This window comes from Bubalus kerabau, chromosome 4 (genome assembly GCF_029407905.1).
Source record: "Bubalus kerabau isolate K-KA32 ecotype Philippines breed swamp buffalo chromosome 4, PCC_UOA_SB_1v2, whole genome shotgun sequence".
NCBI lineage: Eukaryota > Metazoa > Chordata > Mammalia > Artiodactyla > Bovidae > Bubalus > Bubalus kerabau.
In genome coordinates, this window is record NC_073627.1 from 163,380,598 (window position 1) to 163,393,538 (window position 12,941).

General features: G+C 50.9%; 1 pseudogene; it reads right to left on the reverse strand.

The window, feature by feature from the left end:
* LOC129651748 (rho-related BTB domain-containing protein 2-like) lies at nt 1-12,582 on the reverse strand (annotated as a pseudogene).
* Nucleotides 12,583-12,941: the final 359 nt, after the last annotated feature.

Sequence of the window (12,941 nt, forward strand, 5' to 3'; positions counted from 1 at the left end):
TCAGACCACAGCCGAGGAGGAGGATGGGGATGCCGAGGAGGCGGCCGAAGAGGACGCCAAGGACGGACTGTTCCAGAACAGCCAGCGCCGCCTGGGCTGCCGCTTCAGGTGCAGATAGTCCTCCTTCTCGCGCTCCTTCCGGGCCCGCTGGTAGTGGTCTTCCTCCTTCAGGTACCAGACGGGTGGCCACCGGTGTTTCTCGAAATACTGCTGGTTTTCTGGGGCAGAACGGCAGTAGGGCTGGGTGAGGAAGATGCAGGAGGAGGGGCAGAGGGACTCCCACCCCTGCCCCGCTGCCATGGAACATGCCTCTGGTCCTCCTAGGCCCACATGCCAACCCCTGGGGACCAGAAGCGGAAGCCCTGCCTTCACTGAGCGCCCAAAGAGAGTCAGTTGCCCAGGGAGTGGAGCCGACAGTCCACACTGGGGAAAGGCATTTCCACTTGCATTTTTCTTCAAAGGCAGAGGGAAGATCCTATCAAGGCTTGGAGAATAAAGCAGGCTGCAACAACAGATGAGGGAGAAATGGTGAGAAGAGCTGTGGGCAAGAAGATGCTCAGCCTGGCTGGGCCAACAGCAGGTGCAGCTGGCAGAGATGAGGTTCTGAGAGGGGAGGTGTGGGGGGTGGGGGTATGCAGGAGGTCAGATGGGAGGGAAGGCTAGGCTGAGGGGTTTGGACTTCTTCTAGAAGGTGTGGGGGCTCCACAAAAGTTTGGGACCAGGGAAGTGAGGCAGTTGGAGCTGTGCTTTAGAAAGAAAATGCTAGAAGGGTGACGAGGAGAGAGCAGGAGTGGGAGACCTGGTAGAGCACTAGTGGGGAGTAGGGTCACAGCAGAGCAGACGGTGCCCAGTGAAGAAACTGGGGGAGGCCAGCCACACCTCTCCCTGGATCCCATGAATCCTGGACCCCTGGATTCCTGTCAGGCCCCAGGACCTGAGACATCAATTAAGCAGAGACCAAGCTGCAGGGACCCCAGAGGATGCCCAGATCTGTGTTGTCCAAGCTGTGACTTGTGCCCATTCCTAGGTTATGAAATTAATGTCATGAGTCGTGAACAGTATTAAAAACAACTGATAAATTTTTCAATATGTGTACTAGGTCACAAGATACAATGTAATTCTTGATAACCTAGAGGGGTGGGATGTGGGGATGGGAGGGAGGCTCAAGAGGCAGGGGATATATGTATAATTATGGCTGATTTGCATTGTTGTTTGGCAGAAACCAACCAACACTGTAAAAATTAACAAACAAACAAAAATGTTTTTCTTAATGTGGAGTTTGGTCCACAAACATCTAAAAAATACCACCTCTAGTCTGACTGTACCTGTGAAAAGCAGAAGCTCAGAGGGGCAGAGTGAATTGCCCAAGGTCTCTGGTGGGCCGGGGCGGGGGGGCCGCCCTCCCCACCAGCGCTTTTTCCAGGACCCCCTCCGCTGGGCTGGGTGCATGTTTGCAGGCTACTCCCCACCCACAAGGGTCTTTGGAAGCCTCTGGGCGCCCTGGGTCAGAGGCTTGGACCCAAGGAGAGGGAGATGACAAATGCCGCTGGGGATGCTCACCTGGGGACATGGCCTTCATGTCTCGGGGGAACTTGCGACACACATTGTTGTAGTTGGTGCAGATGTGGTGAAGACACCAGTCAGCCGACTGGTACGCACAGTGGAACTGGGAACAGACAGGAGCATGTGTGTGCTGGGACTCATGGGCCAAGGTCTGCACACAGATGTCTACTTTGGCCTTCAGAGCCAGAGCTTTGACGCAGGTGGGCAAAGGCCCTGAGTCACAAAGAACCCACTTCGAGAGGCAAGGCCACACAAAACCATGACGGAATGACATGGATTTGCTCCTTGGCCCCACCACCACCACCACCTCACCTGTGACCTGCCCCCAGCAGCCCCAGAAACCCACAGTCCTATGAGGTAGCCTCTTACTGGGTCTGCCCTCCTCAGATCTGACCCCTCATCCTCCATGCTGGACCAGAGCAGCCTGCATTAAGGTGCTGACAACCGGGCTTAGAGAGCTGACCTCCCAGGCATATCTGCCATATTTTAACTTCATAAACTAATCTTTAGAATGTTTGGCACCCTGAGGGCTGGTAGGGGAGATTTTGCTTGCCTGTTTTGGGTGGCTCAGACAGTAAAGAATCTGCCCGCAATGCAGGACACCTGGGTTCAATCCCTGGGTCAGCAGGATCCCCTTGAGGAGGAAATGGCAACCCACTTCAGTATTCTTGCCTGGAGAATCCCATAGACAGAGGAGCCTGGCAGGCTAAAGTGCACGGGGTCGCAGAGAGCCAGACATGACTGAGCAACTGAGACTATCACTTGGGAAAATGGAGGAAGGAAGTCCATCTTAGATGGAGAGTCCCCAGTGTGCCTTAAATGACCCCAGCAGGCAGCAACCACGTCTATACAGGGCTCTGGTTTCCCTCTCCGGCCCAACGGTTGCCTGAAGTCTCCGTCCCTTCCTGCCACAGCCAGCCTCTTCTCTTGGCATGTTGGGGTGAATCCTCTGGCCTGCAGGATAAGATGGGTCTGCCCACTGGGGGAACCAAGTCTGTCAATGGGTTCCCTTCCTACCCACCACCTCCCGAACCCTCCCCATTTGCTGCCAACAGGCAGAGCCCAGAGCTGAGAATGTTGGAGAGATTCCTTCCCTGTCATCCTACCTGAGCCAGTTCCAGGAACACAAGGACGTCCCCGTCGATGTCCACCATCATCTGAGTTGCTTCCATCAGCCCAGTCACTGTGTACTGCTCTGTGACACACACACAGCCAGGAATGGGCTGAAGAACCACAGGAGTGGACAGGCACTTGTTTATCCCCGCCCCGACCCCAGCAGGGGCCCACAGCAGGGCAAAGAGAGGTCCAGAGCAAGTCTCAACAGGCCAGGAAAGGCTACAGGAGATTTAAGTCGGCTCCTACCAGTGAGAAAACCAGGATTGGAGCAAGACTTTCCCACTGGAGAGGAGGTGGGAAGTGAAGGTGGAGACTAGAATAACCTATGAAGTTTTTTAAGCTACATATGTTGCAGCAAGGAGTTATACAGGTGGGGTGAAAGCCCCCAACCCTGAGAATCAGCCATTGATACTGATGGGAGGGGGTATTAAATCTCAAATTTGCTGAGAACTATAGATTAGAACTAAGGATTAAATCAAGTTGTTCATTTTAATTTAAATTTTGTAACAAATTGTGTACTAACCTTGCATTTCATGTTAAGACCTTTCTAGGGAAGAAGTAAACACTTTGAGTTCTGAATTTTAACTGTAGCAGTATAAACTGATAAAGTATTTTATCTTTAAAAGTAATATATCTCAGCTGAGTCCATGGGAAAAAACCTAGAAACAACAGCCATCCCAATAGCAAAAGCATTGCTAATGCAAATGCTGTAGCCTTGAAATCCCATTTCCAACTACAGGAAGCCAAGACTTCTTAGAGAAATGGCTGATACCGGGTATGGGGCAGGAAATGTACACAATGAACCTGGCACATCTTGTCATTCCTGAGCATCGAAAGCTCCTCTAGAGACTTTGCAGCCAACTTGAGAAGACTTCTACAGGTTAAAGGAACAGCAGAGTATCTGAGTTTCCATAAAGCTAATTGCAATGATTTAAAACCGATAGCTGGAATCAAGATTGCCGGGAGAAACATCAGTAACCTCAGATATGCAGAGGACACCATCTTTATGGCAGAAAGCAAAGAACTAAAGAACCTCTTGATGAAAGCGAAAGAGGAGAGTGAAAAAGTTGGCTTAAAACTCAACATTCAGAAAACTAAGATCATGGCATCCGGTCCCATGACTTCATGGCAGATAGATGGGGAAACAATGGAAATACTGAGAGACTTTATTTTGGGGGGCTCCAAAATCACTGCAGATGGTGACTGATGCCGTGAAATTAAAAGATGCTTGCTCCTTGAAAGAAAAGCTATGACCAACCTAGACAGCATATTAAAAAGCAGAGACATTACTCTACCAACAAAAGTCCATCTAGTCAAAGCTATGGTTTTTCCAGTAGTCATGTATGGATGTGAGAGTTGGACTATAAAGAAGGCTGAGTGCTAAAGAATTGATGCTTTTGAATTGTGGTGTTAGAGAAGACTCTTGAGAGTCCCCTGGACTGCAAGGAGATCCAACCAGTCAATCTTAAAGGAGATCAGTCCTGAATATTCATTGGAAGGACGGATGCTGAACCTGAGACTCCAATACTTTGGCCACTTGATGTGAAGAACCCACTCATTTGAAAAGATCCTGATGCTGGGAAAGATTGAAGACAGGAGAAGGGGACGACAGAGGACGAGATGGGTGGATGGTATCACTGACGTGATGGACATGAGTTTGAGTAGGCTTCAGGAGTTGGTGATGGACAGGGATGCCTGGCATGCTGCAGTCCATGGGGTCACAAAGAGTCGAACACGACTGAGCAAGTGACCTGAACTAAAAACCAATAGAGTATGTTCAAGTCCAAAAATTCATAATCACATGTAATATTAATAAAAAATCAACTGGTCACTCTCAAAGGATGATAGGAAACAAATGTGTGTCTTGAAAACTGGTAAACAGGGACTTCCCTGATGGTCCAGTGGCTAAAACTCTACACTTCCAATGCAGGGGACCCAGGTTCAACCCCTGGTAAAGGAGCTAGGTCCCACATGCCACAACTAAAGATCCTTCATGCCACCACTAAGACTCCACTGCAGCCAAATAAGTACATGAATATGAGAGAAAAGAAAAACAACTGGTAAATTAAAATGCCACATATTCACCTGCCTTTCCTACATGAACTATTCTACTGGGAAATCAAACTATAGGTGAGGGAAAGTTTCCCTCCTTTTGAAAGTATTCTAACAGATTAAAAAAGAAAAAAAAAGACCTGGAATATTACCATTTCACAACACTTAATAAATAAATGGATCCAGGCAATAAAACTCAAAGGCTGCTAACACCACAAAAAGAGAGAAAAGCATATGATCTATGTTTCTTGATGAAAAGCAGAAACAGCCTACAAAATGTAGTCTCACCAAAAGAAGACTGGATCTAATCTAGCCTCTAGACCTGAAGGCCAGTTGATAGGAAGGAAACATGGTGGATACAGAAAGGCGATCAGTAAATAAATCTAGGTTCCCTGGATCAGAGGGTTTTTCCAACATATCACAAGGGAAATTTCTGTTTTTGTTTTTAACAGACAAGGTACTTACAGATTAAAAAAAACCTTAAAAGATATACAAAAAATAAAACCATGCTATAGTGTTTCAGGATGCACACTTGGATGACATAACTATGAAGAAGAGTAAGGAAAAGCACTCATCAAATCTTAGCGCATTAGGCAGAACGGTTACTCTGGGGTGGGGAGGGCCTATGGTTGAGAGGGACAGACTGGGGGCTCCGGTGTGGCGAGCAAGGGCCACTTTGGTTTGTAATAATTTATTAAGATGAACACATATTACATGTTTTGTGCAATATTTAACATTTTAAAAATTAAGCTTAAACTAATAACTTCATAGTAAGCTTATATCACAAAACATGTCACTTATTATACAACATTTGGCATTTTCCACTGTTCCTTGACAAGGTACATAGAAACATATTTTTTAAAGATGATTTTTAGTGATTATGAAGCATTTCAAAGGAAAGGCCATTCAATGTTATTTTCTATAAGCCTTTCCATGCAGCAGTGAGAGGTAACATTTTTAATGGCTACCTTGCAAAATCCATCCACGTGTGCTTAACCAGTGTGCCTGTTTGACTTGTTTCTGATTGCTTGCTATGATGAAACAAACTTAAAGAAACACCTGAATACGTTTTTTTTTTCATTTGGGCCATTTCTTTGCAGCAAGTCTTTCAAAAGTTATTTAGTCTAAGAGTTTAGACTGTTTTCTGTGTTCTGGGAATGCTGTACCACTTTTTCAAATTGTTGCAGCTGTGATCTTATTTATTTTTTATTTACTTATTGGTGGCATCACTCAGCATGCGGGATCTTAGTTCTCTTACCAGGGATCGAACCCCTGCCCCCTTCAGTGGAAGTGCAGCCTTAACCACCAGACCACCAGGGAATTCTGCAGTTGAAATCTCTAGAAGCCTCTTACTCCCTGCCCTAAAGCCCTCAGTGTCCCCTGGCCTGCCTCTGCAGTCTCAGCTCTTAATATTTGATTCTGGTCTATCATTTCCACCTCTTCCAGGGACCAGGCGCCACTTTTCAACTCATTTATCATCATAGGATCGCTGCTTCCCTCATAGCCAAGTCCCAATCTTGATCATCTGCCAAGGGACACAGCAGGTCTAACACCAGGTCCTTCCCTGAACCTCAGCTCAGTATCTGAGGCTTTGCTCTCTGCCGCCGACCCACCCAAGGACATTAACCTGGACATCAATGCCAGTACAGGTACCAACACCAACATCAAAGGAACGCACATGCTGACTCCAGCTCAGGAGCTCCACCTGTCGGCGGGCACCAAGGGCTCCAGACGGCTTCTCATCTGCACTGCACCATCTCTCCTCCTGCCCTGGCACCCCAAGCGCTGCTCCTTGGTCTCCCTCCTGCCGCAGTCCCTGCTCCACCCAAGCCTCTGGGGTTGGTCCATCCTGAAACCTGAGCTCTAGCTCACAGGATCTTCCAGGAATCAAAGAATTAGGAGTGACCAACAATAAGGTCAATGTTTACTGTGTTTCTAGAAGAAGAAAGAGAAAGGGAAGGTGGAAGAGAAGAAGGAAATGAGAAAGGGGAAGAAAAAGGAAAGGCAGAAGGAGGAGATGCAAGGGTAGGAATGAGGAATGGTGTTCTGTTCTTTTTGGCTTCTTAAGCTTGCCTGAGTGTGGCCAAGCTGAGAACCTCGAGCCCTGGCATCTACTGGTGCCCACTTGCTGCACCGCAATAACCTCTAGAGAGACCTATAAGGTGACCCCACCAAGCATCCCTCTCACACATCTCTTTACATCCACGTCCTCACCGCAACCCCAATATGCACCGATGTATCTCACGCTATGTTAACATATCCCCTTGGTGCTGGTGGCCTGTCCCCTAGGAGGAGACAGGTGAGAGAAGAAATCATGACTCCCAGGGGATCCCCTGACTCCTCCTCCTCCTCCCTGGAGGCTCTTCCCCTGGGCTTAGCTACCTGTGAGAGTGACCAAGTGCGGCAGGCAGAGGCGGTTGGCCAGGATGATGAGTTTCATGTCGTCCAGGTCAGGGCTGGAGGTGAACATGCCAGTGTACAGGTACTCCAGCACAGCCCGCATGCAGCTTTTGCTTGTCTAAGGAAATACCACCTGTGGATGGGAAGGAATGGAGCAGGCTGCAGCAAGGTCCAGCTTTAGGGAAAGAACAGCAGTTCTGAAGAACTCAGAAGGCTCTGGCCTGGACAGTTGGTCTCCCATAGACAGGCTGCCACCCCTCTGCGGTCCCTGGACCTGCTCAGAACCCCTCCTTCCCTAAAGGCTAATCTCCCACACCAACAGCCTGCAATGAACCCATCTGCTGAGCACCTGTGAGCAGGGCTCCAACAGCTTTTAAAAGGACCTGGACTCGCGTTAGCATCTTTCTGGTTTGGAGGAACCATGAAGGAGTCCTTCTGGTCACCTGCACCCAACCCCACTCTATCCTTCGGGGAGCAGTGCAAATGGGATGTGGATGAATGGAGCGAACACCAGCTGGTCTCTCTGGGCTGCTCAAAGCTACAGCTCTGGGCCTCTGGGATCTCTCCAGAGCAGGACCAACACAAAAACTGCTTTCTCATCAGCCGCCAGCCTCTCCAGGCTGCACTGGGAATTGGCTGGAACTTTACAGATGCTTCTGTGGCTCTGAAGAGTTCCCATCTCACACTTTGCACATCTCAACCCACTCATGCTTCAGGGAGCAGAGGCAACTCAAACCTCGAACTCTCCTCTTCACCTCCCAGAAGGACTCCCTTTCCAGTGTGTGCTAAGTCGCTTAAGTCATGTCCGACTCTGTGTGACCCTATGGACTGTAGCCCGCCAGGCTCCTCTGTCCACGGGAATCTCCAGGTAAGAATACTGGAAAAGGGTGCCCTTCCCTCCTCCAAAGGATCTTCCAGACCCAGAAATCTTAGGAAATCCCTTCTCAGGGTTATAGGATGCTATGCTCTAACATTCTTTGTTCAGCTTTTCATTCAAGTGCTTGCTGAGCACTGGCTAAGGGACCAGAGCTGAGAAGGGTACTCAGCAGAAATAAAAGACCTCATCCCCATACTCAAGGGAAACCTCAGATCAGCTGGAGAAACTTGGTGTGGACCCTTGGAACTTTAAGTAGATTCACAAAGGAGGACACTGTTAACTACAAGGCTGAGGGATGGACAGTCAGTGTCAGAGTTCAGAGAAGGGCAGAAAGGAGATCAGACTTGAACTCCAGTCTTGATTTGGCTAGAACTCCCACTGACTCCTGATGTTTCCTCTTAGTAATTTTCTACCCTCTGACTCCCACCCTACACCTTGACTATAAACCCCACTTGATCATGCTCAATTAAGAATTAAAACCACTTCTATACTGAGGTCTCTCTTCCCCTATTGCAATAGTTTCTGAATAAAAATCTGTTCTTACTGCTTGAAGAAAAAAGTTTTTTCTCAACTATAGAGCTAGGATGTGACCATAATTGTCCATCTTGGTATACTGCAAAGTCCATGACTATAGGAGCCATCTCATAAACTTCTCTTGGGCCCATCACTTGGTGGTTTGTATAGAGTCAAGGCTGAAGGAAGTACTGTGAAGTAACAGATGCCTCAGATGGAAAGGGAGTAAACCTCTCTCCCTCCCAGCCGTTTCCATCCTAGCCTTACCTCCCTGGTGGAACTCTCCACAAGTGGCCCCCCAAACATGGCAGCCATCCAGTCACAGCTAGAAATCAACAGGGGCTTGTGGGCGCTGATGGTGCCATCGTCCAGGATGAAGGTCACATCTGTTGGGTGAGAGAAGATGCATCACGTGAGGATGGGGTGAAAGAATATGGGACAACCAGCCCCACGGGTCGACACTGCTCCAAGATGACTGCTTCCTCCTGAAGCCACACTCTGTGAGCACCACATGACCACAATCTCAAGCTGGGGGCTCTAGGTTTCAGGAGCAGAGCCGCAGTATCTCCAGGACATCAGTGGCTGAGATGACTCAGAATGCTACTCGGACCAACCCAGATTCTGCAGAAAGAGCCTGGAGGGAAGTCCCCTGCCTTTGGGACACCAGCTCCTAAGCCTGTTTCATACCTGAGAAGGTGCCTTTGGCCAAGCACTCCTTAACCCGGTTGGTCCGGCGGACATGGAAGGCCTTGGTGATCTCCTGGTTCATGAAGGCCTCGTTGTTGAGGATGTTGGCCACCATCAAGTGCAGATCAAAGACCTCAAGCAGCTCAGCGATGTGGGCGATGTGCATGAGGTCTCGCTCATTCTCGTCCAGCTCCCCTGTGTACAGGTACTTGAGAACAGTCTGGAACGGCCCTGGCTGGATGGAGTTGTCCATTTTCACCACCACCATCAGCCGGGATTTATAAGTCAGTGGGTCTTCTGTCATCTCTTCCTGGATGCTCACAAAGGCTCGGCTCCAGGAAGACAGCACTCGACCCCGCCCAGGCAGGTACCCTGTCCCATTGCCCCGTAAGATCCCGTCGCTAGTGGATGCCAGGAGCCCAACAGGCCCAGAGCCCCCGCCCTCCTCCACGCTCTCACACACGTCAAAGCTCGCTGCCCGGAGCAGGAAGTTCCGGCCATGGTGGTGGTGGAGGTGGTGGTGGTGGTGGTGGTGTTGATCAGGGTGACCCCGGTGGTCCTCTGAGCGGGGACCCCCTGACTCTGAGGGTCCCCCAGCTCCCCCTCACTCAGGTCCATGAGGAACAGGTCGTAGAACTTGGAGGAGGATGAGGAGAGGTAGATCTTGTGGGCAAAGATGCGCACCCGCTCCTGAAGCACAAGGATGACATCTGCACACAGCGGGTCCTCCAGGAGGTGGGCGGGGCACTCCTCGCTGCTGGGGGGGGGGGGGGTCGGGCACCACAATGAGCGGGGGCGGCGGCCTGGGGGGCAGGAAAGGTGCCTGTAGCAGGGGCTGCTGCACATTGCGGAGGTGGGACTTCCAGAACTGCAGGTGCCGGCGGGAAATAAGCGCTGCCCGGATGGCGTTGTCGAAGACATTCTTGATACCGAACTGCGCCCACACTTGTCTCGTAGTAGGGGATACCCAGCTCCTTGGCCACCTCTCAGCCCTTCTCTGGGGGAAGGATCTCATTGGGCTTCATGGGCCTGGCACGTTCAAGAAGGGAAGCCAAATTCATGTCGGTGGTGGAGGGCTGGGGAGCAGGGAGATGCATTCCCCCGATCCTGTGTGTTTTTCACCTGACTGGGGGCGTCCCTGCCGAGGATCTGGGTCTAAGCCCCGTTCCTGCCCTGCTCATTTCCACTCCCTTTCTCCTCTGTTTGGCCAGATCCTACCATTCTTTCAAGGCTGACTTCTAAGCCCTTCTTCTTCCAGGTAGCCCTCCATGGTAGGTAGGTCTCTATGGCAGGCCTGGGTGATCTCCCCGGCTCAGAGTAGTGGGAGGGCTGACGGCCTCTCTGGCAATTAGCATGCTGGTTTTTAACATATTCACCTATCCAGTTCATCTCCCAGCAAGATTATAAGCTCCTTTCATACAAAGATTACCTCTCCTTCTCCTTCTCTCCTCATGATGCTTAGCCCAGTATTGCCCACTCAGTGTGTAATAGATGGATGGATGGATGGATGGATGGATGAAAGAATGATCATTCTAACTGGCCCCCTATGTGAATCTGCTTCAAATGGAGGGAGAGAAGTGAGGCTCTGTGCATTCTCTCAGGGCTGAGCAGGGAGTTGAGAGACACACAACCTCCCTCCACCCCCTCTTCCCCTTCCCCATCTGCCACCTTTCCCTCCCTAGGCACCAGGACTCCCTACCTAGCCAGGGTCTCCTGGCCCTATTGACAGCATCCAGGTCAGCATAACGCAGGTCCAGCTGGCAGCCCACCAAGATGACAGGTGCTCGGGGGCAGAAGTTCTTGATTTCTGGGTACCACGTGGTCTTGACATGGTGGAGGGAGTTGGGGTTGGCAACGGAGAAGCACAGAACCACCACATCAGATCTGGGGGTGGGAGAGAGTGAGGTTATAGGCAAAAAAAGCTAGTGATAGGTTCCCTGCTGCTGGAACAAGGGAGAACACATACCCAAAGGCACCCCTACACTGCAATCCCACAAATGTCATATGGATCGGCTCACATGATCTTCCCCAAAACATTTAATCATAGCACCTCCTATTTCTATACCCCCAAGTTAGCACTTGAGAGCTTTCAAAGACTCTTGGGTTGACCTCACAGCTCTCTTGAGATTTAGACATGACCACTTTTACCATCTCATCTGAGAAAACTCATCTCAGAACAGCCTTCCTAATTGCTCAAAGTCCCAGCGTTACTGGTTAACAGGGGAGAACTGAAACCTGGCCTCCTGATTGCAAAGCCGGCTCCCTGCCCAGCCCGGGCTGCCTTCCCGTCAAGGGTCTCCCAAGGCTGTTTTCTCCACTCCTTCCTCCCAGTTTCACAGAGTGAAATTCCTTTAACTCAGTTTCACAGAGTGTCCTCATACCTCGGGGAAAAACCCCACCCACTTGGCTCCCTGCAGGCAGCGGGGGCCTTCCCTACCTCCCATAAGCAAAGTGCTGGTCTTTGTGGTGGTCTCCGAAGGTATCCCAGAGGTGGAGAGACACGCTCACATTGTCCACCACGTCTCGGGAACGTTCTAGCATCTGGTGGGGGTGGGGGGGGGGTGGGACAGGGAGGAGGGGGGGAAGCGAAGGCAATGGTTCCTGGGGACCCTGCATGCCAACTTGGGGTGGGGTTAGCTCACTCCTGGGTCCCACAGCATGGGGGCTTGAGGGACAACTAGTGTCTCCCTCTGTGTGTCCTAGAACACCTGAGTCCCCTAACAAGAGCTGGCCAGGACAGAAGAGACTCCAGAGGGCAGACAGTCACGGGAGTGATGCGATCTCCCAAGGAGCCCATCCTTGTTCCCAGCTGTACCTGCCATCAGATGTTTCCCAGCCTTGGGTCTTTGGGTATCATTAGCCAGCAGTTTCTTTTCTCCTGGCAGCTCTCATCTCTCCAAAGCACCACCCCTTTCCCAGCTCCAGGGCTTCCCATTACTGGGGTCTATGTTACACAAGATGCCCCAGGCTTCTGCTCAGACAAACACAAAAGGCTGGGGACTCCTCCCCTGGAGTGGGCTCCCTTCAGGCCTCTCCCAAGGAACTGTGCTCTTCAGCTGCCTCTACTCAACCTTTAAAGGGCTTCCGTGAGCTCAGCATAAGGCCCCTCTGGAGAGATCCCTGGGGAAGAAGCCCAGATGAGTGAGGCCATAGACTTGCAACCTTACCTCTTGGCATACCTGATACTGGTCAATGGCCCAAACCGTGGGCACGTGGGTAGCAAGCAACTGGTACTGGGTGAGGGTGGCATTGCAGGCCCGGGCACAGATAAGCCTGGTCTTGCCCACAGCATTGTCCCCCACCACCACACACTTGATGGTCTCTACGTTTGGCCTTTCATAATCCATGTCAGAATCCATTAATTGGGACCTGAGGGAGAGAAGAGAAGCAGTCAAGACAACTTCGCACACCAGCCCCTGAGGGACAGGGCCAGGGCCAGCAGCTCTTCTCTGCCGGGGCTGCCCCCTCTCTGAGCATTTGAGCAGAGAGCAGGACAAGGGAGTGGGTAGCTTTCCGGGCACAGGCTCCACATGGGCCTGAGGAAACAGGAGTCCCTTCAGGCTGAGAGGCACAGCTCCACTGGGTGAATCTCTGGTCTTCCTCCTGGTGTCTCCATCCTCCAGCAGCAGGGCTTCTGGTTGGGGAATGCCAGAGAGAGATCCCAAGGCGGAGTCTGCTTGGGGGCTGGTCCCCACTCTCCAGGGAAGAGAGGTGTCTGCCTAGGCAGCTCATT